Source organism: Lycorma delicatula, chromosome 3 (assembly GCF_047948215.1).
Source record: "Lycorma delicatula isolate Av1 chromosome 3, ASM4794821v1, whole genome shotgun sequence".
NCBI classification, from domain to species: domain Eukaryota; kingdom Metazoa; phylum Arthropoda; class Insecta; order Hemiptera; family Fulgoridae; genus Lycorma; species Lycorma delicatula.
In genome coordinates, this window is record NC_134457.1 from 137,171,902 (window position 1) to 137,198,115 (window position 26,214).

The following is a 26,214-nucleotide window of genomic DNA, read 5'->3' on the forward strand; positions in this document are numbered from 1 at the left end:
TAAAAACATACAATACTTGTGTAATTAATAATACATACAAGATTTGCAATAAACAGTTTCCAGATCGTTGCGTAGTATAAAATAAAGAAAAGAAGTATATTGAAAACTAAACACCAGAAGTTACTACTGGAAAAAATATATTAGAAACGGAAAGGAAAACAAAAAAAGGAAAGAAAATTTACGAGTTGTTTCTTTCAACAGGAAATAGATTAAAAAAATCTGTAACGGAAAGAACCAAGTGGAACAGATATAAACTACAATAAGAAAAGAAAAAAAATGTAAGACTAGTTAAAATTATTTTATTATCTACGTATAGGTTACAGACAATTCTCCGTAGCCGATTTCCAGATTAAAAGTACATTTACCAAAAAACACAATTTGTGCAAATAGTCCTATCTACTTAAAATTATTAATTCTACAGCGTAAAAGTTTCTTAAAAATCCCTTCCATTGATTTTAATTATTACCAACTTTTGAATAATATACAAGTTTTGTTACCACTTCTGCGAACAAGACTAGGTAACTGTTATTCTGTACGAATACCAATCCCTTATTTATTTTATGGACATCAAATCTCTTCTGAAAAGAGCTAGATTTTCAGCAGTCAAAAAACATTTAACGCACAGATTATCAAAGACATTCCACTCTCATAATACATCGTTGTTCCCGAAAGAAAACATTAATTTGCTATTTTACCGTGTGCTCCGTATCTTTACTTACGGATGTGATTTTTGTAAGGCAACTTAAACTCAAATTGAACTTATAACGTTCTCTGAAAGTAATGATGTTTCTTATACAGTTGGACACTGTGGTGAACAGAGTGAAGGTGTCTCTTGTAATGTAAATTACATATGTAGGTGGATTCGGCATGCTGATTGCAATAGAATATTCGGTTCTGTGACAATGACAACGGAAAACTACTTAATTTATCGAATTCCCAGGAAAACCTGTCACAGGTTGCTTTTCATTTACGGTAATGGTTATGCTTTCTTTCGGGATCGACTAATACACCAGGTCACCTAAAACTGTTTAGGGGGTTATGACAACTAACACATATAAACTACAGAAGAAACATACACAAGGTAGCCATTCATAGCGGCATTTTGAGCAGAACAGGTTACATAACATAAATTATTTTATTTATTTACGGATGAATTAAATATGGCCGTAGGGTTTCCTCGGCCCACAAGTAGAACACAGCACAAGTAATACAGTTACTCTTATGAAAAGAATCCTAACGATCATTGATAGTAAGTTTAGCAACGATTTATAAATTAAAGATAAAAATAACATTCATCTTCACACGCATCGAACTAGCTGGCGCAAAATAACAATTTTAGAAGGTAGGTCACGGGCGAATCTGACGTCGTCAGTATCAAAAGCAATTTTCTAAGTTGTTTTCTTAAATTTAATTGACCAATTATATTTAAAAGTACTATAATAACGCTCTACGAAAACAAAAAAATTAAAGATTCAAGTTAAATTAAAACTATTAAAATAGCAGTTAATAAAAACCATCAAAATACATTTTAAAAAACTAGAAGAGTACAATAATTTCAGTATAAAAAAGTTAATAAACAGGATAATAAAAATAAAATAGTTATTACTGCAATAACCTTGGCATAGCATTTTAAAACGTAATACTATATAAGAAACTGTCATTTTCACAAACTATCATTTATTGGGAAAGCATACGCAGTTAGTAAAAATTCTTTTTAATAAATGCGGTTTTTTTTAAATACAACTACTACTCGTAGCTGCATTTCTTCCGATAATATGGAATAATATTTTTCGCTACTGTTGAGCAGTTTCTTGTTAAAAAGTGGTACACTAATTTATTCCTTTACATATTTTTCGTAGTCATTATGTTTATTAAGGCGTAACACGTGTAAATTACCTAAGGTAAAAAAATAGCCTCAAAGTGCTTTCTACGACAGTAATAGTGTTTATTATACAAAACCTCGTGGCTAAAGGGTAAGGTGTCACTTCTAGGGTTATTATTATTCATATTTTGGTAGACAGGGATAATAATATTTAACAGTACATTCGGATCAATGAAGAAGGCAACAGAAATACACTTCACTAATCACTTTCCTAGTAAATCAGCCACGAAAAGCTAATTATTATCAGGAATGTTTATGACAAATTAGGAGAAATTTTATTATAGGTTACCTAAAATTGTTCACTTATAACCGTAATAAGAATGGAGATAATGAACATACATTTGAGTGTTAAGAGAAAGTAATAATTTCAAAATGAAAAAAAAAAACAAATACGAAAATCTAGCTTTTTGTCTAATAAACTAAAAGATGAATATTCAAATAAAAAAAAATTAAATAAAAATCCTTCGAAGAACATGTGTTAATTAAAAAATAAAATATATGTTCTTGTGGTGAAAATAATGGAAAATGTTCATATAAACATAGGTCTGGAATCGCTTTGTTTTCGAGTTAAGGCTAGCGAAATATTTCGCCCGGATTTCAGCTCTTCTAATAAAAGAACCCCCTACTGTATGGCACCAAAATTAATAAGTAAAGTTGTGATTTCTTATGTAATTTGAGCTGTAAAAGAGGATAAAACAGGTCTCACAACTATAACTCCAATAGTTTTTAAGATATCCGACGTAAAACAAAAAATTCGGTGTCGAAAAACAAATTTTTTTTAGATTTGTAGAACATTTTTGTTAAATGACTAATAAATGCGAAAGACTTTGTAACAAAACTTGCACAAAATTTAATTCTGAGAAAATTAATGTAAATACAGCCAATAAAAAGTAATTAAAAACGTTTAAAAATCGATTTTTACTTCCTTGTACGAAGTAAAGTATTGTGATCGCCAAAAATTTCATTTTTCAAATTTCAACGAAAATATCCATTTAGACCATCCCTGAATCCAGTTTGACTAGTTTCGGCATGTCATCTGTACGTACGTATGCATGTATCTCGCATAACTCAAAAACGATTAGCCGTAGGATGTTTAAATTTTGGATTTAGGACTGCTGTACATCTATTTGTGCACCTCCCTTTTTGATTGCAATCGATGGAACCAAAAGTGTCAAATTCCCAAAATCCCCAAAAAACTGGATTTTCGACTTTTTCTTAACTGCAGTAATAAACCCTCATTAATAGCTTTTCAACGATATATCACAAGTGGTACTTATTTTCTTTAGTTCCAATTATAGCCAAATGAAATTTTAATTAATGAAATATTTGGATCTTGGAAGGGAAAGAAAGACACATCGGTTCGAATCAGACTTCATCTCCTTTCTTTTAACTTTTTTTTTTAATGTAGATACGAGGGTAAGGGCAATTTAGGTATAATTTTGTTTATGTTGGTAATACTATCGTGTTGCGTAGATGACGCATGCGTGGTTTAGGTGTTGCTTTGACTGTGCAGGTTTGATGCTGCTAGGTTAGTTCAATTATCGCTGCCCTCCCGTTAACCATGGCTGCTCCGCTTTCTGTTTCCACCAAAGAAGAGCAAAGTTCAGTGATCCGTTTTTTGTGGTCGGAAGGTGTATCAGGAGCCGAAAATCATCGAAGACTTTCGGTACAGTACGGGAACAGTGTGTTGCTGCAACAGTGTCTACGAATGGATTGAAAAATTCTAAAATGGTCGCACAAGTGTTACGCACGACGAAGGAGCCGGACGACCGTTTACCGCCATAAACGAGGAAAACATTGAGCGTGCACGTGACATGGTTTTCTTAGACAGACTAGTAACTATCGATGAAGTGGCACATCGTCTGCAAATTAGTCACGGGACATCTTCTTAGACAGAATCATCACCGGTGACGAAACACGGATCCATCATTACGAGCTGGAGAGTGAACGGCAGAGTATGGATTGGAAACATCCAAATTCGCCCTACAAAAAAAAGTTCAAGACCCAACCGTCCGCAGGAAAACTGATGCTTACGGTTTTTTGGGACTCACTAATGTTCTAGTACTGGAACATTATGAGGAAAGGGGCACCAAAATAAACAGTGCCCGTTACAGTGAGATGCTTACTGCCAAGCTGAAACCTGCAATTCGAAGCAAACGCGGAGGACTGCTGTCGAAAGGTGTTGTGTTGTTGCACGACAATGCCGGTCCACGAACTATTGAAAAGCCCACACTCCTGAAAAGCACCAGAAACTCAACTTTGAAGTACTGGCTCGTCCTCCGTATGGTCCTGATCTTGTCCCTTCTGACTACTACTTGTTTAGTCCACTCGAAGAGGCATTAAGGGGCCGTCGGTTTACCTCGGACGAAACAGTGAAAGAAGCGGTGCATTCCTGCCTCGCAGCTCAACCGAAAACCTTCTTTTATGAGGGCATCAGGAAGCTTGTGCAACGATGGACCAAGTGCGTCGAAATGCAGGCGACTATGTTGAAAAATGATGAAAATGTAAGTTTCCTATTTGAATTGCAATAAAATTTGTAACTACATTGCGGATAATAATTTACTTACCCTCGTATATTGATTTATTAGTAATTATTAACTTCCGATTGTAAAAAAGGTTTTACGATAAATAATGATAAAAAAATATCAGAAGTTATTAATGAAATAAAATTTTATCTACTTTCCGTTTAAAAAAAAGTATGTATTTAATTTAATAGGTGTGCAAGGAAGTCACGTAGTGCCCACATTAGATTTTTTTATTAAAGCAAAACAGACGAGAAATAGACAGAAAATTACATTTATTGTTTCTGTACCTATAAACATTCTTTTTAAAAAACAAAAACGCTAATTATTGAAAATAATTTTAAAAGAAATACAAAATTTATAAAACAATATCTTAGCTGTGCATATTCAATAATATACTCATATGTTCAATACTATACAGGTTCTTGGGGAAAAACATATCACACTGATACTAAAGACATTCCCTGAATCTTGAATACGTGTAAAACAGAGACATTAACGAATACAGAATATTTACTCTTAGAATTTATCATAATTTTAGATCCCGTGGTACTTGTCGTAATAAGAGAGGAAGAAACAACTAATAAACTAAAACGTATGATATTATAGTATCCGACAGATTGCAATATTGGAGTCTGCTTTTGTTTGATAATTTGTTTACCAATCTTTTATATAAAAATAGGATTTTCTAAATCCGATACGCACTAACGGGACGACCGGTAGACATACGATGTTAATTTTACAGATACGTCGTCGCAAATAAATGAGCAAGACGCATCGGGAAATAACACTATGGACCCCCCCACTCACTTTATTCATAACAAAAGAAGTCGTTAGCACGCCAAATCTGATTAGTTGTAAGTCCTACAATTACTAATATAAACAATTTTTGCTTAAATATCAAACCTTACAAATATATTTACCCTGTCCTATTATAGAAAGTTTAAAGTAATATAATTAGTACTTCATTGCTCTTTTAATTTTATTACAATAAATAATGATGATTACACTGATTTTTATTACAGTTTCATGCGTAGGTAATTATTATTAGTTTCAAATAAATTAACGCTTTCCCTTTTATATAACAACCTGAAACAAATATTTAATCAAATAATAAAAACTATTTTCACATTATATGAAATTAACTTTCCAAATTACATCGATTAACATTCCAAATTAAATAATAAGATAAAAATTAATAATTAAAAGATAAAATAATAATTTGACATAGACAAATACATACCGTACCAAAATTACAGATATAAGCGGGTGTCAGTTCGTCCTTGTCACAGAATTCACAATATTGGTGGCAGTAATAAAATAAGGAAGTTTTTTTTTTATAAATGCATAATGTATATTATAAGAGAAAGTTATAATTTTAAGGTTATATTACTGCAGGCGAATTTTAGAAGAGAAAGCATTTAAAAGTTTAACAAAAGAATGTATAAATAATATTCATTGAAGAAAAAGAGTACGGTTCTATTTATACAGTTATACATTTAAAAATGAAAACGTTCATTTTTTTTAATTTAAAAAAAAAATTATTTTAATACTGCAGTACCTCATTATCTATTCATTGAAGTTTTATATTATTAAATCACGATGCCGCTAGATACTCTACACCTCAGCTTCATTAGAATAAAAGTTTCTAGAAGTATAAAAGCATTCACGGTACAAAGATTTGTTTTAACGCTAAAATCAGTAATAATTTATATCTTTTTGTAACCTTTTAATGACGTATCACACTTTGATCTAGGTATTAGTCGTTCATATCTTTACCCATGAGTATGAAGCTTAATTATTTTCATAAAGATGATGATACATCATGAATCGTTTTTTTACTTTATCTCCTATCCTTTTTCTGTTAACCCATACTATTACCTGGTATTTGCGTATAAAATAAATGAAACTTAACTCTTTTTTTTTTAATATGCCCAATAATTAATCCTTTTTATAGCACTTCAACAATTTATGCGTTTTTGGAGAAAATTATTCTGGTTATGGACCATGTTTGAATAAGGATTAATTCTTTTTTTTAAACTTAAATAAACGACCTACGTTTCTTGGGGGGGATCTAAATTAGAAAATGTATAAAGTAATGAAAAATTATCATTATTACGTAGCGATCAAGTGATATTTGTAAATAAAAAGGCGATAAGTATTACGTGCATGCAGGAAGATATTAAGTTTTGTTAAAATATGATTTGCCAGCGCCCGATTAGAAACTGCCTACAATTATGCTACTGTTATCCATCTTAATACATGACCTTACCGTAATTTTTTCTCTTGACAGAATTATTTTAAAAGGATTTTTATTTTTTAAATATCATTTCATTTGTTATAAAAATAGATACTTTTAATCAATTTACAATTTTCTTATTCAGGATATCGGAACGAAAATGCCACCTTTTTAAATTAAGAAATCAACAACGGTATCTGAAAGATATATTACGTTTAAATATACCCGATAACACAAAAATTGTTAGTAATATAAAATGGAGTAGTCCAGCGCAGAATTTACAAAGTCGCAAGCAAAGTATCAGGTGAAAAGTCAACTCTGAGATCAGTTACAAAAAAAATTGAACTTGAAAATCTCCAGAACAGTACGGTCTAGAAATTAAGCTCACTTTAAGGATGTAGTTTTTAATGTGTAAGGGAAAGGGTAATAAACTTTTAACTTTAATGACTTTAAACGGGATAAGACTGCCAATAAAAATATGCCTAAGAGTGTAACTGTTAATGTTTTCTTCCTATTTAAAACAACTTTGGAAATCTTTTAATAAAAGAACCACCCTTCGTCCTGAGCCTCAACAAACGAAATTATTATAACCACTAAATTCTTTGACTTTGTTATTCTCTTAGTGGAAAACTGTTTGATTTTTATTGAATACACAGAATCATTAGTCGACCATCATGAACGCTTTTAAGAGATCTACACGCTAACGCGAATACTCAAGAAAGCAAGCGTGTAATATTCCGTAAAAACCTCCATGTTTCTGCATAAACGTAATCTATTTTCAAGTTTCATACAGGTGAGAATCAAGTTAGATAAAAAAGTAGTAAAAAAATGTTTAATTAATTTTCTGCCTATCTTTTTTACATAAAAAAAAATCATTATTAATAAAATGAAACTGCATAATTAACAGATAAAAGCTTTAGAAAAAACGTAGACGGGTATATATTTTTTATAGCAAAAATTCGTTGTTCATAAATTTCAGCGGATGATCCAATCGACCGTTTTCTATAAGTTTAACTGAAACATTCTTTTAATTCCTTGCTTTTTACTTACTTGAACGAAGTAAAGGAAGTATTGTGATCGCGAATATTTCGCGATCAGAATACAGATTTCGGATTTCAGATATCAACGGAACAATCTATTTTGACCATTTTCGGCGTGACGTCTGTACGTAAGTATGTATCTCACATAACTCAAAAACGAGTAGCCGTAGGATGCTGAAATTTTGAATTTAGGACTGTTGTAACATCTAGTTGTGCATCTCCCTTTTTGATTCCAATCGACTGAACCAAAAGTGTCCAAAAAAGCCTAAAATCCAAAAGAATTGGATTTTGGACTTTTTCTTAACTGCAGTAATAAGCCCTCTACTTAAGAGCTTTTCAACGATATATCATAAGTGGTAATTATTTTCATTGGTTCCAGAATTATAGCCAAATGAAATTTTAATTAATGAAATATTCGGATCTTACACGGGGAAGGCACATCGGTTCGAATCCGACTTCATATACATATATTTTTTTAACTTTTTTTAAATTTAAGTATAATGAATTATTAACCTCTTATTGTAAAAAAATACGAAAATAATTCAATAATAACAATAAAAAAAAAAAAAAGGAAAAATATCAGAAGTTATTAATGAAATAAATTTTATGTACTTTTCATTTAAAAAATTTGTGTATGTAATTTAATAGGCGTACAAGGAAGTCACGTAGCGCCCACATCAGATTTTTTTTTTAAAAAGTCCCAAAAATAACCAGAACGAAAAGAAAATATAATTTGAAAAAATGCAACAAATATTTTTCAAATTTAAAAAAAAAATGAGTATACTGTACTAATGTAATGAAATCTTTTATTGTCTTAACTCGAAATCAAGGCCCGTGTAAGGTAAGACAATAAAAGATTTACCACGTTTATAGCCTGAAAGGTAAAAAAAATTCAACAATACTGGATTTCCGTAAACATTTAAAAGGATAAGATGAAGATTTTAGATGTGATATAATTTTACCTAAAGAATTATTATTAATAAATGTTGCTCCAACAGGGTGGTATTCATATCTCTATAAAAAAAACAACCAGTTGGAAATTCAAAAACTTATTTTTTCAGTTTTTTGGGGAAAAGGGATTAACTGCTAATAAATAAAAATAAGATGTGGTATACTTTAAATCTTGTAAATAATTTAATTCCTAGTATGATAGCAGGAAAAACAGGATTTAAAAAAAAATACCTCATTTATTTCATTTTGCGTTCAGTAAAAAAAAAATACTAACAAAAAAATGATGTATAAAAATTAATCAATTTTTATTTTTTTAAAAATTATTACACAAAATGAATAATCAGTTGGGCGTTTAAATAAATTGTTCAGAGTTGAAATGTGTAGTTAACACTTTTCAACTTGGCAAAAGAAAAAAATTATTCGATATCAATAGATTTAAAATACATCTAATTTACTTATCTGGAGAAAAAAGGGAATGTTTATTTATAAAAATAATAATACACCAAGCCTACACAAACATACTAATATTAGGCGAGGATAGAACTGACATTCACTTCCATTTCTAATGACCTTCAGTACAAAATAAAATTACTGCACAATCATTTTGAAAAACCAACCTACATGACTTACGTGGACAACAAAAGTAAAGATAATTAATTATACTTTAGACCTACATAACTTAACCGCTGTCATAATAAAAAACACAGTTTATTTTTATTTATCTTGAGTAAAAAAACGGATGCAAAAACTAATCACATATCTGCATGAAACCTTTTTACTGCTGATTGTTAGTAATAAATAAGCAGTCGACCTGTTGTATATTAGTTAAGGAAAAAAAATAAAATTTTTTTTTAGTTTCGTTAATTTTTTTCCCAATCAGAAAAATCTCATTGTGTATAGAGTTAAAACTAATGTAAAAAATTTGTACTAAGAAAAATTTTCCCCATTCTTTAACAATTATTTTTTTACGTTTAAGTAAATATTCTTTCTAAAAAATTCAACCAGAGAAATCCCGTTTCCTATCTCTTAAAAGTTAAAAAAATTAAAATTAACTATAATAGTGAATAGAAAAGTTTAATTGAAACCGAAAGTAGTAGTTTTATCGCGATAATGAAAAAAAAAATGAAGTAAGGTAACGATAATGAAAAGAACTAATTAAAAAAGATAAAATGATGTAAAATAAACAAAAGATGCTGGACAATGAAGAATTCCGCAACAAAATCACTTGTGATCTGTGCCCGATGCATGTAATGTTTAGATAGTATTTCGGGTATTAACACAGTGTATAACATCTTAATTCTATTAACTTGCTAGTTGACAAAGCGAAGTGCATATTCGGAGACTTTACGAACTACTGCTGTGTACAGTCACGTTCCAGTGGTGCTAATAACGTAAGTGCGACTTCTGCCATGAGATTACACTGCTGTTTTAAACATTATTGTCTATGTGTATGGACGCAGACGAACATCGTAATAGTGTTAAATAACATGATATTATTAATCAGGCTTTATTTATATCAAAGAATTAATTGATGTCATTTTAATTTCAATTTTTAATAAAAAAGATCAGTTTTTCTTCTGCTTAATTACGGCTGTTTTTGTATAAAGAATGAATTTTATAGTTTGTCATGTTATTTTGTAATATGAGGGACGATCAGAATGAAAGTTACACCCCCTCTATGAAACAAACATATATTTATAAACAATTTTTTTTTTATTGAAAAAAACTACGTATTTTTATCTATTTTTTGACATAATCATAACGTTTTTCTAAATACTTTTCATACCTTGTGACAAGTTTTTCAGTTCCACTCTTATAAAAATTTCGTTCAATTTCTTCAACCATTTAAGGACCACTTCCTTCAGTTCATCATCATTAGCGAAACGCTCCTCTCCCAGGTCTCGCTTGAGAGGAGCAAACAGGTGGTAGTCGCTTGGTGCTAGATCAGGGCTGTAAGGCGGATGAGACCAGACTTCCCACTTTTTTGCAATAACTCCTTTGTCATATAAGCTGAATGAGAAGTAGCGTTGTCGTGAAGAAAAACGACCCCATCGCTCAATCTTCCGGGTCTTCGATCTTTGATGGCTTTACGTAATTTTTTTAAAGTCTTATAGTAAGATTCGGCATTGGTTGTTGTTCCTCGAGGCAAAAATACACTGTAAAAAACTTCCTCAGAATCGAAAAAGACTGTTAGCATAACCTTTCGTACAAAAGGGGATGTTTTTCACTTTCTTTGGCTACGGCGAATTTTTGTGTCTATTCATGTGATGCTCGTTTAGTCTCAGGAGTGTAATGAAGTACCTATCTCTCATCCTCTATGATGATTTATTTCAAAAACTGTGGACCAGTCCTGGAATAACGTTGAAGAAAAGAAAGAGTAGACGCAAAACGTTGATGTTTGTGGTTGTCGGTCAACAAATGCGGCACCCATCGTGCACACATCTTACGGTAACCAAGCTGATCGTGAATAATCGCACACTACCATAACTGATGTTAAGTTCACTTGCAATCTCTCTAATTTTAATGCGCCGGCTACTCAAGATCATTTGATTCACGCGTTCCGCGTTGCTCGTCGTGTTTGCAGTTGAAGCACGCCCAGCACACAGTTCGTCACTCACATTTGTTCTCTCGTTTCTGAACATTTGGCACCATTTTGTGATCATGTGGCGTGAAATTGCATTCTACCGTATACCTCAACAATTTGGGGATGAATTTCACAACAATTGTAATTTTTTGCCCACAAAAATCGAGCTGCTGAACGCACTTCTGTGCTGGACGAAACCTCTAGAGGACACGCTATATTGACGACACTACACACGTACTGAATGTCGTATAGAATTGCTGCTGGGGGAGCATGAAGACAAGACAACCAGTGCTGCCACCACAAGACATTAATATAATCCTTTCAGTTGTCAAGAACACGGCAAGGATGAAACGAATTTTTTTATCAACCTCTCGTAATAGCAATCGTTTTCTTAGTCAATATACTTTAAAATACAGGGTTATCATAAAAGAATGGTGCGGTTTTGAACTTGGTTTAAATTAAAACAGAATTACTTACAGTTTATGTTTTTTATTTTTCAAATTTATCGTCTCAAACATTTTTTTGCATAATTAATAAATTTCAATATGTGCGCCCTCAGTCGCTCGACAAATGTCCAAACGATACTCAACTTCTCTCTAAACATTAGTTAACATTTCTTCGTTAATGGTTGTCATTGCTTCATTAATTCTGTTTTTTAAGTGGTTTAGGTCGCGAATTTTTTGTGTATAAACAACGCTTTTGAATGTACCCCCACAAGAAAAATCGCAAGGTGTCAGGTCTGGACTCCTTGGATGTCAAAGTATAGGTCCTTGCCGGCCTATCAATCGAACTACAAATTTTTCGTTCAAAGCGTCTGTGACCAATGCATTGAAGTGCGGGGGAGCACCATCTTGTTGGAAATGAAGTCGATGAATGTTTTCGAGTTCATCCAGCTGAGGAAAGGAATAATTGGTTAACATGTCAAAATACACAACTCCATTAATTGTTTTTTCAGCAAAGAAGAAAGGCCCTATTACACGATTTTTCAACACACCACACCAAACATTAACTTTAGGCGAATCGCGTTGTTTCTCAATAATTGCGTGTGAGTTTTCAGAGCCCCATATTCGTGAATTGTGTCTGTTAACACATCCATTCACATGGAATGTAGCTTCGTCTGTAAAAATTATATCGTCTAAAAATGATTCGTTTTCACTTATTCTGTCCAACATTTCAACAGCGAAATTGTAACGTTTTACACCATCATCGGGTTTCAATTCCTGCAGTATCTGGATTTTATAAGTGTGTAATTTCAGTTTTTTATGTAAAACTTTGTGAAGTGTTGATTCTGGAATACCTAATTCGACGCTTCGACGGGGGATGGACTTCCCAGGACTTCTAATTGCCGATTGTCTAATTAGTTCAACCGTTTCGTCTAGTACACTTGGTCTGCCGGTTGATTTCTGTTTCTTAACTGATCCAGTTTCTTCGAATTGTTTGAACCAACGTGTTATGTTATTTTGTGTGGAGGATCTCTTCCGAATTCACGTCGAAATGCACGTTGAACTAAAATTACGGATTTTAATTCAGCCATCAATAAAACACACTTTGCTTTGTCTTTATCCGAGAACATAGTAACTCACTAAACTCACCGCAACAACAATAAAAGAACTGACGTGGTTACAACTGCTGATAAACAAACTTTTGGTTGGAGGCTTTCAGGGGTACCAATATAACATCTAGAAATTTCCCTACAATCTTCCTATGAATTACTGAAACCGCACCATTCTTTTATGATAACCTTGTATAACCATGATTAAAATATATTCCAGTAAAAAAATTATATACAAGCAAATAAATATAAATTTCTTACATCAATTGTTTTCGTTTAAGTAAATGATATGACAGAGACACGTGAGTAATAAAATTACGGGTTAGAAGTTTAAAATACGCGTGTAGTTATAAGCATTACGTAATTTGTATAATTTATACAAATACGTATTTGTATTAATAATAAACACAAATAAAATACAGTGACGTATTTTAAACGGACTACATTTGTTGCTTAGAACGGACTGACAAGCATGTCATTTTGTTCAGTAGCACTAAGCCCAGACTGTACTGTTGTGTCATATCTCCAGCTCTCTGTATATAGCAAAATAAAACAACAGGGCTACGATCCTTCACAAATATGAACTTCGCTTTGTCGAATAGTATTTCTTTTTCTATACATAATCACATTAACGTAGAATAGATGAATTTAATCATGATGTTTACTAAAAATGGGCCAATGTAAAGAATTAAAAAATATTTAGGTCTACACAAATGTGGAAGTCGAGAGTTCCAGAGTTCAAGTCCTAGTAAAGTCAGTTATTTTTATACGGATTTGAATACTAGATCGTGGATACCGGTGTTCTTTGGTGGTTGGGTTTCAATTAATCACATATGTCAGGAATGGTCGAACTGAGACTGTACAAGACTACACTCATACATATCAACCTCATTCATCCTCTGAAGTATTATCTGAACGGTAATTAACGGAGGCTAAACACGAAAGAGAAAGGTCCACACAAATGAATGATTTTGCCGTGTAATAATAACACAAAGAAAAGATCCACAACTATTAGAGATGACATTAAAACTATCACCATAAATAACATATCGTTCATCTTTTTATGATAAATTTATAATTTTTCTTTGCAAAGAGTATTTAGCTGATGTTTTTATTTTAATAAACAGACAGAGTGAAAGAGCGAGAGAGAGTTTAAATATCGGTTGGAATCAGTTGTTTCTTTATTAAATTATACGCTGCTTTAACAAAACGTGCACATTCTACTTAAATGTAATTAAAAGTTTTACACATTATTTACTAAACTACTAAAGCATCTTTAAATCACAAGAAAATAATATTTTACATGTATTATACAATTAAGAGTAAAAATGAACAAAATTAACAACTTCCATCTGCCAATTATTCGAATATATATCTGGTAAAATTTATTAACGGTAAAAATTAATTATTAAATGAAAAAGCTATCGGAGATTTAAAAAAAAAATTAACCGTACTCAAGACACAAGGCCGCGAGGGTAAAAATATTTACATAAGACACATATGAATGATTTGTTAAAAATAAACCGGGGGCAGTACTCTCAACACCAGAGCTCCTAATCCCAGAAATACACATGACAGCAGCAACAGCAAAGCCCTGGACTACATAAAATCATCACGTAAGGTCAACAAAACATTTACCTGAAGTAAATGTCAAATGGCTTCCTAAAATTATTAAACAAAATAGAAAGCCTATAACAGATTAATATAACAAAAAAAAAAGAATCAAGCTAAGTTCACACAAGTTCAGTAATGTTTTTATTTTCTTTAGTATATAGTTTACTTCGTCTTTTCTTTAATATACTGTAATTTCATCTATCGGTAGTTAAATAAGTAGCCTTTATGTAGAAAGCAAATCCAGCAAGAGCAGATGGAAATAAATAAAATTGCAACGGGATAAAGTAAGTTACCAATCGGATCTTCAGCAGTAAACGGATTAATTTTTTATTCTTCTATAAACTTCCTTCATACCCCAAAATAAATAAACGAAATACAATCAAATTTTGACCGAAGTTTCGTTGTAATATATATTTTTTTAAATTAATTAATTAATTTTAAACGTAACTTTTGCCATAAGTAAGTTAAGAAATAAGTCTTAATATTGAAAGTGACGATGTAGGTTTAAATGAAGCTAAAACGACATAAAGCAGTAAATTATTTACGCCTGAGCAGCATGTTATTTATTGCTCTTAGCTCTGAGTAGAGTTCTAAGGCTCAAATCCTAATAAAGGCAATTACTTTTATACGATTTGAAGACTAGATCGTGGATACCGGTATTCCGTGGTGGTTGGAATTCAATTAACCACACATCTCAGGAATAGTCGACCCGAGACTGTACAAGGCTACACTTCATTTACATTCATGTTTATCATCCTCATTCATCCTCTGAAATAATACCTTACGGTGGTTCCGGAGGCTAAACAGAAGAAAAGGGAAAACTCTCAGTAAACGAAGTAAAGAGAATGCATTTCTATAATCGCAACCTAATAAAATTGCGATGAAATACAGTAAATCAGTGATTGATTTAAAAATTAAATTCGATATTTTGCAAAAACCTTAAAAACTTCATCTCTTTAATTATTATGCGATTTAAAAATGAAAAAGATCTTTTGACAGAGACGTACTTCGTACAGAAACGAATTTTACTGCAAAGGTTCTGTTAATATTTCTTACTACACCGAGTTAGTTGAAATATTTAACATAACATGAAAATCATTATAAAAGAATAATAAAATAATTAGAAAATATAGTATACTTTACAGCGGATACAGCATCATTAATCAAACAAGTAACTATCAATAGATTTTGTTTTTAATAGAACTATCTAAGAAATGTATTTTTTGAGCAAAAATTTTTCCCTGCAATTAAAAATCGAAGAAGAACAATAAATGAATTACTATGTGGATCGAACGGCTTCAATTTAATAAATATAGAGCGTTTTTCTTTTTTACCGCTTGAAAATATTTTAACGATTCATCAGTAACTGCAATGGCGTATACTCTTAAAAAAAAATCCAAGCAGGCTTCTATTCAACTTCTAACAATCATACTGGACGTTTCGCATTCATGCGGTTTCAGAGGATTCGGACAAAAATTGGTACGAACAAAAAGCAGTAATAACCCTATAATCGAAGTAAAAAAACTACATCGTACAATAAATTAGATATCATTCAATAAAATAAAAAAACCACAGAAGGAATTCCAGGAAGTTACAGAGAAAGACTGGCGATACATATTCTTTTTATTTGTCACAAAAAAAGGTTGGGAAATAAATATTCGGACAATTATTATAGAAAGGATTAAAAAAGCATTTTATAATTAATAAGAAACAAATTTAATAAAAATTAATAAATCATATATAGATATAAACACAACAAAATAATGATAACATATGTTAAGTCATCAAGGTAACAATGAAAAAAAACCACAAAACATCTACGAAGGAAAAACATAATTTAAGATTTTTTTAACAATAACGATAAATTTATTCTCCTACTAGAGCAATAACTATTAATTTATTTACTATTACATTCACTAATGACTAGAATAGATTTCAACTGAATAAAGAACAATGATTATTTTTTATCGAATACCATTATGTAATTTTTTACTACGTATTATCTGAGATAAATAATTACGTGCAATCCGGTGGAAAAAAGTCAATGATTTAAATTACAATCATAATTTACAATTGTTTATTTTCATATATATAATATTGTTTATATATATATATATATATAATATTGTCAATATACAGGTGTCAAACTCCCCCACTATAGTCGAAATTCTAATATTTCTATTTCATTTTGTCTGGTTGCAGGTAATGATGCTGTCGCAGGAGAAACGTGTGGAAATAAATCTACTATGAGGCGTGAAGGTTAATATCATGATGTAAACATTTAAGAAAAACACTTAAGATTAATAGCTTTATGATAATAATTTTTGAAATTCTTACATAATTTCACAAATTTAAAATAAAATTATTTAGTTAAAGCAGTAACTGATCGCATACTTTGTAAACAAACATTTGTGGTACAACTGTGTTGTTAAAATTGAATAGATAAAAATTTAATTATGTAACTTTCTGTATTCATCATTCCTTAAACCCCTTAAGGAATTCTCAAGTTAAGAATACTGGGATTGGAATCAGCATCCTGCGACGATTGCAGCCTTTCTTCAAAGACACACAAAGTGCATACTACATCCGCAAAATACATCTCCACCCTTTCATGTACACAACGCAAATAGCTATTCAACAAGACATCTACAGTAGCGAACAAATTAATCCTAACAAAGGGAATTTTTTTATTCTGTTGTAGGGAATTTTCATCTGTGCAGACTGTTTGGTGTTTCAGGTTATGTTGTTAATTCATATGCAAACAGAATTAGTGGTTGTTGTGCTTTTATAATTCATTGTCAATTAGTTCTTGGTGACCTTGCGAATTTGTGTTATACGTTTATTATTCGTTTCTAGTTAATACAATGGATATAACCCTATGAAAGCGGTAAAAAATTATTGCTCTGTCACAGCACATACAAATGATTCAACGACAGATTGCCAGTGTATTTAGCGTGGGTTAGGTACTGTAAATAAACCCACCGGGTTGGTCTAGTGGTGAACGCATCTTCCCAAATCAGCTGATTTGGAAGTCGAGAGTTCCAGCGTTCAAGTCCTAGTAAAGCCAGCTATTTTTACACGGACTTGAATACTAGATCGTGGATACCGGTGTTCTTTGGTGGTTGGTTTTCAATTTACTACACATCTCAGGTATGGTCGAACTGAGAATGTACAAAACTACACTTCATTCACACTCATACATATCATCCTCTGAAGTATTATGTAAACGGTAGCTACCGGAGGCTAAACAGGAAAAAGAAAGAAAGAAGGTACTGTAAATGAAATCGGGAAAAGGTTTAGGGAAACAGGTTCCGTCTCTCCAAAGAGAAAAGGAAAATGTGGACGCAAAAAGAAAACCACGCTACTCAGGATAGATCACGAATAAGAATAAGCAAAATTAATCCACGATTATCAGCTGTTGACCTTAATAGGGACTTGAGAACCAGTGGGGCTAATGTTTATGATATGGAAGTTCGTAGAAGATTGTTGACAGTGGGAAGGATTGCTCGGAAACCTAAAAAAAGGCAATTACTGACGCAGGCTATGAAGACAAAAAGATTTCAATGGGCCATTGAGATGTGGAAAGTTATTTTTTCACACGACACTCAGATGAAAAGACTACTACGCCACACACCAGCAACAACCTCCTAAATACCCCGTCAAAAAGGTGTTTTGGGGATGTTTTACAGATGAAGGGCCACAAGCACTAATGCCTACGAATAGGATGAGGCCCGTTACATTAACATACGGCAAAATAGTCCAACTTCTGCAGAAGAACCCGGAATTAATTTTCCATGTCGCACGTAATATAAAGCAAGAGTTCTTCAAAACTCAAAAAATTCGAGTGCTCTTGTGGCCAGGAAACTCTCCCGACCTGAATCCCATTGAAAATTTATGGGCCATACTAAAAAGAAGACTTGGGAAAATGAATTGTAGCACAAAAACTGACCTTATTAGTTCAGTGATACAGGTTCGGCTTCGAGATGAAGAAATCAAAAATCATTGTTCTATCTTAGTGGAATTAATACCAAAGAGGATTAATGAGATAATCAAGAACAAAGGACACATTAACTATTAAATTTGATTAAGTTTGACTATTAAATATTTTTTCTTTTAAAAATAAAATGTTCACTTAAAAATACTGTGTTTCTAATTAATTTGTTCGCCACTGTACACTACAAAACAAAAAATAAAGTGGCACGATCACCATGACGGGCAGATCCTACACATGAGAAACTATTGTCAGGCTAATCACTTACACTGTGACAACAACAATATTCTTATGTGTAAAGTGATAATACATAAATAAGCAATTTCCAGAGCGATGGATTTGCCGTGGCGGGCCACACTCCTGGCCACCAAGATCACCTGATCTAACACCGTTACAATTATCCGCGTGAGGATGGATGAAAAGTATTGTGTACGAGAGAAAACTTCATACGCGTATAGAGTTGGTTACTCATTACAGATACCGCCGCACAAATTAAGGAAATTTACAGAATTGCGGAGAACAACGCTACCAATCCGAAAGCGTGCAGGCAAATATGTATTGAAGTAAAACAACAGATTTTCGAAAACTTAATGTAAAATGTATCAAATGTAACGATTCAATTTTTGTTTTTTTAACATTACATCAATTTTATATTAACTTAATTTTCTGTAGTCGATTCCATTTAAAAGTTTTCATACGGTGTTAGTAATAAAAACTGATTTTTGAACTTGGGATTATTATTTTTAACGGGCTATTTCGAATCAAGTTTCTCAAAATTAAATTCTCTACAAGTTTTCATAATAAATGTTCAAAAACTTCAAGTAACTGACAAAATAGAACATACAAGGATAAATAATAATTGTAAATCGAGACATCTAAGGCTACTATAAGATCTGTAAAATAACTGCCTATTAAAAACATTTTCTAAAAATAATTAAAATTTCTAGTAAATAAATTTACAATAATTTTATTGTTTCCAGTTGATACAGAAATACGAAAAAAATTTCTCATACAAATTTCAACAAACAATTCAATATTTTTAAATAAATAACACAATGACTTTTCAGATTATGTGATCTGCTACTACAAAGCTAAGCAAAATAATAAAAGTAAATTGAAGATCATATACAAGAGAATAACGATACAGAATAGATGAAACCAGGCATTGGAAAAGCAAAAGGAAACTAACAGGGCAAGGATAGATGGGAAGTAAAATTCAGGGAAAAAGTAAAGGCAACCAGGGACAAGATAAATATTAACAAGGTTTACACATGGCAAAAGACGGTTCATAAAACTAATTATAAAGGGGTAAAATTTCAAACAAAAAGCAGTAATCAATACATTACAGCCACTACAAGAATCAACACTTTCAAAAAATACCAGTTATCAATTACAACTCACCCCGTCGAAATAACAAAGCATGTCGGCTCCGTAGTTGAGGAAATCCGAGATCGCAAATCTGGGACCGAATCGGTCCTAACGAAAGGTCATCGAGTAAGAGTTTGAGAATTATTCTGATGCAGTTGTGTTTCTCCTTCTGTAGGATGTGACATCCCGTTCAAACGTCAATGATTTCAGGACTCGCAGATTCACTAACGTGACATTACTACTAAAATCACTCACGATTCAACACAAAATATACACAAATTATTCTTTAAAACTATTGCTGTTATTCCAGTCTCCTACAATCCTTCGATAACACTTTTTAACGACACAATTTAAATTTTTGCTTTTTAAACAACGAATCAGCACCGACAACAAAACAATTCAGAATAAATATTTAGCGCTTAAAACCGATCAATTTTCTTTCAATTAAATTAATAATAAGCAAGACGTCAGCCCATACAGAATATGCTCCCAAGCATACACAGAAAATATACTTCTTTTGAAAATACACTCACCAAGCCCTCAAGTGTATTCTTTCAGAGGACATTTATCCAAGTCACTCCATTTTCATAAAACCTGAAAGAAAAAAGAATGAAAGTAATAAATAATAGCAATACCCCAAGAACGAGTAACCACAACAAGTATACATTATCAAATCTGATTATCTCAATTATCGGTGTGAATGGTAACACTCAATGGTGAAAAATGTAACAGTGAAAATAATTTCATTCATTATTGCAAAACAAAATTTTATCGATCTAAAATGATTCACATTTATTAAACAATAAAAATAATAAATCAGTTCAACTAAAATACAAACTGAAATATTTTAAGTGCGCCATCCATTACATCGATGAAAATGTCTATTTCATAGTCTAGCTCTACAATCCTTTGCACATTAATTTAATAACTCTTTAAACAACTAGTGAATTAAACAATGAAGCTACACAGTATTATACGATCAATTTATAGAAATTATACGAGAAACAAAAAAAGTTCAAGTTAGATTTCACATATGTCTACACTACATATGAACTTAATTAAAATTCTTTTTTCTTTGTGGTGAACTAAATTAAAAAAAAAATGTAAATTTAAAGGCATAGCAGTATTAAGTCGAAAGATTATATACAAAAAATTTCATTAAAATTAATAAATACTAAAAACAGGAACAGATCTTCCCACACACTTTAAAAACAGTGGATAGTTATTTTTTGACTGTTCTAATGGTTTTTAAAATTATTTTGTAACTTTTCCTTTTTAAATTTTGTCCTAAGTGATGGATTTTTTACTAACTTTGTTATTTACTCTTTTGATACCTTCAAGGAACAGGGTATTAAATGAAATTATTGTATAAAAGCAAAAATATGCCATTTTATTGTTTAAATCAAAACTAACGTACAAATCGTAAATCTGTTTTATTTCTTAATAAGACTTAAGAGAATTATCTAACAGGTATACAACAAACAAATTGTTCATCATGAATGAGCATGAATTATATGAAAGATATTTACAATCATCTAATGAATTTATCGCAAGTACGCAATAGTTTATTTTGGACAAATGAGTAATCTTCTTATTTCTCTTAAAATAATCTTAAAAATCTGTCCCAGGTTACTTACTCTGTTACAAAGTTCATGAAAATTTGTAAAAGAGTTAAAATATAACTTTTCAGTCAAAATAAAATAATTTAAAGAATCATAGAATCTGTTAACATATTATTTATAATAATTTTGTTTTTTCTACTCTAACCATTTCTCAAGAACAAACATAATCAAATTCTAGAAATAATTAAACTAGTTCTTAATTTAATATAAGTAATTGTAAAATTTTGTATACAAAGTAAAAAATTTGTTAAAACATATATTTATTTCCTAACATAATCTGTATAAATTACTGAGCTCAGACTGTTACAAGTAAAAAACAAACATTTAAAATTCTTTTTATGGGTATTAAATATAATCTTAAAAAAAAATTATTTTTTGCATATTATCAAAAAAATTGTAATTATAAATTAAAATTATATTATATCCACAGATCCGTCTCGAAAAAGGTGAGTAAACTAATCAATTTACAAACTGAATATAGCTGCAACGGCATCTGTCTTGCAACTTATTTAAGAATAAGATGTTAGGGTTCACTTTCTTCATAGAGGCAGTAGACATGTTGCAATTACAGTTTCAATAATACCCTAAAATATCTATGAAGATCACCACAAGACTGATTTCACAGTGGATAAGTGTTGCCCCTGTTTTTTATTTCAAAGGTTTTGAATTTGAATTATCTTCAGGCTTGGATTTTTCATACGCTAGAAAACTGATCAATCACTAAGAAAATATAACTGAGAACCAAACAAGTGTTTCAAAAGAAAATAAATAAAAGACAAATTTTATTTAAGTTTCATTTATTCTGGTCTTTTGTTCAGTGAAAACAAAAAAAAAAAAATTCTATTCATTGATTATTAACGGGATTTTTTCAAACAATTCCTACATTTCCTATAGCAAATTACTGGAGCTAAAATACCAGCTAGCTATTAATAGAGTAATAGAGGAAAACCAGCTAAAACTAGTTTATTCTAAAAACTGGTTTCAGATTAACTCAAATTTATTTCCTCTGAAGGAAAAAGAATTATACAAGTTTCAAAACACACCCTACATCCAATTAAACTTGAGTGACAATAACTGCATAATATTTTTTTGTTTCATGTTCTATAGATGAACATGAAAGACCCAGTGTGGGTCTTTATAGTCTGTAATTCTCCTCATACGTCTTCATAATAATAAAAAAAAAATCACCTAATAATTCAAACAATGTATCTGAAGAAATAAAAATTCTTTTAATTTAAAAGTTATGTTTTTTAAAATAATCATTAAAAACTACTAACTGTAATTTATTATAAATATTAAATGGTGTAATGTTACAAAATGAAAATTTTGGATGAATTCAGTTAAGGAGGAAGTAAGCATAATTTATTCAAGAGTAAAAGAAAGATAAAAATATTTCACAGCGAAAAAAAAAAGGTTATATACTTTGTGACCGTTAAGAGTTCATGTATATAAATTTTACATCAAAGAAGTATATAATATATAGTTGAAAACTCTAAAAATTTCCAAAATTCATGGAAATATGCTTCCAAATATTTTTGCAACTATTATAGAATTGCTTTATCAGTGATTTTGAAAACTTGAGTTGTCAACATTGCTGTTCTTGTGTGGTTAGGAAACCATTTAGCATATGAAAATGAGTATATATATATATATATATACATATTTATAAACATTAAAACTGAATGTTGTTTTTACAATCTTTACAGTTAAATTAAAATAAATGTGAAGCAAATTTCACACTGTTCAAATGCTGAATTTCTGGTATTTAGAAGTTATAGGAAAAATTTCCATGTTGTGATTAATAACTCTGTAGCATTTCTAAGGGGAGGGGTTGGAAAAATTGGTTCTGAGATAGGTTCTTGTAAATAGAAAAACTTTTGTTACTGTGCAGCTCTTATTTGTGTTATTTACATGAACAGTATGTTATATTTAGCAGAGTGTTTATGACTACTTTGTGTTTCTGAAGGTAACAAAGTATCTTTTCTGAAAATGTCAGTGATTTTGTATGACTTTTGGTTGTGTACATTAGATGTACTTCAGAGTGTCTAAAGGCATTCAGCAAGACTGGAAAAGCACTGGGCTGGAGGCATCTCACTTTGCAGAAAAACCATTAATAATTTGTGATTTTCTGATAATTACACTCTTCTTACCAAAACTGAAAACGAACTCTGTGATTTACAAGCAAGAATCTAGGACAAAAGTCCAACTCAGAAATTGATTAGGGAGGTGGTATGCAATTTCATTTATCTTGGGTCTTAGGTACACCCTCTGTGATATAGGAGATTCGGGAGAGATACAAAGGCAAATAAATTTAGGACAAGTTGCCATGAAGAAACTCATGAGGATTTGGTAGAATAGAGTAATTACAGATAATATGCAAGTCCATCTTGTGAAAATGTTTATTTCTGTAAGTGTGGAAGCGTCTTGTTTTCTGTATTCTTGTATGGATGCAAAATTTGGACCCTCAAGGTCAAAGGTAAACATATTGATGCTTTTGAGATGTGGTGTTGGTGTAGAATGCTATGAATACCATGGGTGAAAAATGAATCAGTGCATCAATTGTTGAAGAATTTATATCTCAAAATGACTTTCTTCTTGTGTTACGCAGTTCTTTGGACATACTGTAAAAAGAGATGGAGAGAAACTCAAAAAACCCATTGTAGAAGGAAAGATCAAGAATGCCAAGCCACCAGGAAGGACAGGAAGCAGATGGATAGTCCAAGCCAAGAAAGTCACTGGTTTACCTCTCCAACAGAACTTGAGAGAGCTGAAAGCTGTGTAGGATGGCAACGCATAGTCAATGGGGTCACAATGCTCAGCAACGAGTAAAATGACTGATAAGACAAAATATTTTTTGTCATGAGTAATTTTTTTATTTTTTCTCAGTTTCTATTAATTGTGAAATATTACAATCTGCTACATATTTTACTGTAATCACATCATTATTGTATTATAATAGAAAGGAAGAAAAAGGTCCAGTTTTACCTAATAAACATCACAACTCGAAATTATGCTTTTTTTTTACAGATTCCAGTTGAGAAGACCCCCAACAAGGGTACAAATAGACCTGTCTAGATTTTTAATACAGATCCAATGGCTATCCACTTAAAATCAGTGGGAAGGAAAGTGTCTAGGCCACATGCAGATTGACTGCTAAATGAGGTATTTAAAAATATAAAATAACCTAGATACAAAAAAAAAACTGGCTAAATAAACTCTTAAAATGGAAATTATTTTTATGATGAACAAACTTCAATAAAAATTAAATTAAAAATATTTTACAAATATAATAATACTCAATGTATGTCTTAAATAAATTATAAAACAACAGTTCAAATGTCAAGTTTCATTCTGTTTCTGAATAATTTGCTGATTCCTATTCTAGAGACATCTAGTTTTCAGACAAGGTAATTCATATGATTTTGATACTTGAAAATAGGTATAATGAGAAACACTTCAATTAATGTGTTTTAATCAACAAACAATATAACCAAGTAATACAATTAGTTCAGAATACAGTGTTAACAATAGTAAATAACAGGATATAATTGTTATGGGCACCTCTGACTGGTGAATATTTTTTGAATAGTAGACAACTAAAAGAGTTGTCTAATAAGTGTTGTCTGATAAATGTCAGGACATAAAGATATCCTGAAATAAGCTGATGTATATGAAATTACCATAAATAGCAGACACACTTCTTAATAACTTACATCAGCATACATCTCAATAACAGATTATATATATAGAAGAAAAAATATATGGCAAGTAGATAATTTCTAGAATGTACTTGCCATGGTAAATAATTCCACCTGTTGTTTAGTTTCAAATGACTGCATCAACTACTAGTTAATGTTATATATATGCAAGGTAAACAAAACAAAGTTCAGTGTTTGTCTTTTTATGTTATGGTTAATTAAAAAAATTCCTTTTCAAACAATAATGTAAAACAAAACATTAGAAACCTTTTTGTAATTATTAGTACATAGTAAAACACAACTGATTAAAAAAAAAAAAACACAACATATGGTTACAACGGAATATCTTAAAGAATTATCATACAAATACTATATGTCACAAGGAAACAAAGAATTTCAAGAAATATTTTTCAAATGAAAATAAAAATTCATATAAATGTGGATCTGGAAACACTCGTTTACCTTGTGAAAAATTTTGTTTTGATTTCCAATTATAGGATAAATGAAATCATACTGAATTCTTACAACTTATATGAAGTGGTAAATTTTATAAATTCATATGGTTTTTGACCCTAAAAATTGAATAATTCAATTACTGATGAGTGAAAGAAATTTGACTTTTATTAAAAATAAAGCACACCAAAAAATGGCTTAAAAATAATGTACTAACATATTAAACTCAAAGAAGAATAATTTCAATGTTGAAAATATTTTGAAAAAAATTGAGTATTAAAAAAAAAAAATGAAGACATTTAAAGGCATTATTTATTTAAATGTCAATGTTTTTTTAAATATTATCAAACGAAAATTCGTTATTTAGAAATATTTTTGAAAAAATAGTTTGAGAAATTTTTGAAGTTGGTAATATTAAGACCTACTCAACAACTGAAATTCATGTATTGAAGTTTTATTTTCTTTCAAAACTGAAGAAAATTACAGTGCTTGGGTATAACTTAAAAAAAATACTTTTCAGCTTTCAGATTAAGAAAATGGAAACATAATTATTGTTTACAGGTATTGTAATAAGAAGTACGCTAGGTGCAAATCGTTGAGTATCGAAAAAGATTTCTTAATAGGATTCCAAATCTGAAAATCTTTGCTTCAGTATTTCTTTCTTTACTCATAACTGGTTCGCCAACATGTTTTCTATT

The 26,214-nt window shown here is 30.8% G+C and overlaps 1 protein-coding gene across 3 annotated transcripts in view; it reads right to left on the bottom strand.

Annotated features, from left to right (window-relative positions):
- The window catches only part of LOC142322036 (phosphatidylcholine:ceramide cholinephosphotransferase 2-like), a 294,648-nt gene that overhangs the window by 257,186 nt on the left and 11,248 nt on the right, over positions 1-26,214 (bottom strand). For 2 of the 3 annotated variants that reach the window (XM_075360640.1, XM_075360637.1), the window contains exon 2: positions 19,777-20,337. The gene's annotated coding sequence lies outside the window, so the exon portion shown is untranslated. The remainder of the gene's footprint in view (positions 1-19,776; positions 20,338-26,214) is intronic. The other variant, XM_075360642.1, reaches the window with a different exon arrangement.